The sequence below is a fragment of the Alosa alosa genome, chromosome 17, assembly GCF_017589495.1.
Source record: "Alosa alosa isolate M-15738 ecotype Scorff River chromosome 17, AALO_Geno_1.1, whole genome shotgun sequence".
In the NCBI taxonomy this organism is placed as follows: Eukaryota; Metazoa; Chordata; class Actinopteri; order Clupeiformes; family Clupeidae; genus Alosa; species Alosa alosa.
The window spans coordinates 24,928,781-24,930,693 of record NC_063205.1 but is presented as its reverse complement, the minus strand read 5'-3'; the positions used below and the strand labels follow the sequence as shown (position 1 = coordinate 24,930,693).

The following is a 1,913-nucleotide window of genomic DNA, read 5'->3' as shown; positions in this document are numbered from 1 at the left end:
CAAACCACATGGAGCCACCACCTGACACTCCTCCTGTGGTTTGATCATAACTCACACCATCTCTTCTCACCTGTCAGATCACGGAGACAACACGGAGACAACGGAGTCTGTCCATGCAGCGTCATGGCAACAGGATTTGTTCAGTGTTGTTTGTTTGTTTTTTTTTTTTTTGTTCATTACATTTCCTAACATTTCTGAAATTGTGCTTTTATTTTGTCATTATGGATTATTGAGCGTAGATTGATATTTGGTATTAAGCTACTTTTCTTATGTTGCAAATCATAAGAAAATATGTTGCAGCATTAGAAAACGGTGACTATAGTGAGAGGTCAGAATTCTTTTTGAGTGCACTGTACTGCATAAGGAACTCTCTTTGCTTATCACAATACCATGCTTTGAAATTAAATTACAATTGCTCCCCAACTTCGTGTCAGGATGCGCGCGCGCGCGTGTGTGTGTGTGTGTGTGTGAAAGAGAGAGAGAGTGTGTACACCCTGTGTGGGTTTTCTCTTCCTAGGGGGATAAATGGGCGAGTCACTGGAGTCACTTTGAATGTTCAGTATGGATGCATCTGACTTTTGACAGTTGACACCTGCAGTTTGACCTTTTACTGTAGATTTGTTTGTTTTCATTAACGAGATAAAGAATAAATTGATTTTTGCTTAAATAAAGCCTTCTTTGTCTCCTTTCCGTTTGAGTGGTCCTACAAAAACTCAGTTTTAGATCACTGATTGGCATTTTTGTTCTGAATTGACATGTTCAGGTGATAAACGGTTATCAGGCTTTGGAAACATTCAAATGACATAAAAGGCAGCCTGGCCTGTCCAAACCGACAGATGACGTGTCAAACTATATGACATGACAAATAGGAGAAGACTTACCTATATGACATGACAAATAGGAAATGTCTGGCCCAATACTCTGTGCATTTGCATGGCTGAGGAGAGGGAAATAGCTGTTCATCTGATTGGTGAAGGTATGGTACTAAAGGGGCTTTGGGGACTGATCTTGTGGAATGTTGGAGGTGACAGTCAAGAAACTATCAGAGACAAAGAGAGCTGGATGAGATTCTTCACACTACACAATCTTCATCGTGTTTCACCACTGTAAGGTCATGACAGGTAATATCATTTAGAATAAAACAATAAAATGTACCATAATGGATTGCATTAACAATTTTGTTGATTGGACAGTGCTAGGATATTTCTGCCATTTTTACACACTGTTGACAACCAAACTTGTTCTGATCTGTTTTTCATTCTATTTTTATTTGCATTGTCTCGTTGCATACTGTACATAATTACAGTTTCTCTCAGTTGCTTTGGTGCATTTCTCAGATCAGAATTGTATTTCTCAAAACTGTTCAAACTCCAAATCATCTTATCACTTTATTGAAGCAGTTTCTCCCCATTTTTAACAAATAGCAATGCTTTCGTAAATCCATCCAACTGATTTTGTACAAATATATTTGCTGTTTTTTTTTTCTCAATGGCTAATGCCATGTTAGTCCTACCCCATAGTCTGTATGTGACCTGACAGACAGGAACATCAGGATGCATTTCTTGAATTTCCCCTTGGGATCAATAAAGTATCTATCTATCTATCTTTATCTATCTATCTATCTATCTATCTGTATGAAAGAAGTATGGTGGTATAAGTATAAGTATATATACTTTTTTGATCCCGTGAGGGAAATTTGGTCTCTGCATTTAACCCAATCGGTGAATTAGTGAAACACAAACAGCACACAGTGAACACACAGTGAGGTGAAGCACACACTAATCCCGGCGCAGTGAGCTGCCTGCTACAACGGCTGACACTTTCGGGGGAGCAGTGAGGGGTTAGGTGCCTTGCTCAAGGGCACTTCAGCCGCGGCCCACTGGTCGGGGCTCGAACCGGCAACCCTCCGGTTA

General features: G+C 39.9%; 1 protein-coding gene across 1 annotated transcript in view; it reads left to right on the top strand.

Moving 5' to 3' along the window:
* Positions 1–630, top strand: part of zgc:162331 (uncharacterized protein LOC793007 homolog) — a 13,172-nt gene extending 12,542 nt beyond the window's left edge. The window contains exon 5 of the mRNA XM_048268443.1: positions 1–630. This exon is cut by the window's left edge and continues 793 nt beyond it. The gene's annotated coding sequence lies outside the window, so the exon portion shown is untranslated.
* Positions 631–1,913: the final 1,283 nt, after the last annotated feature.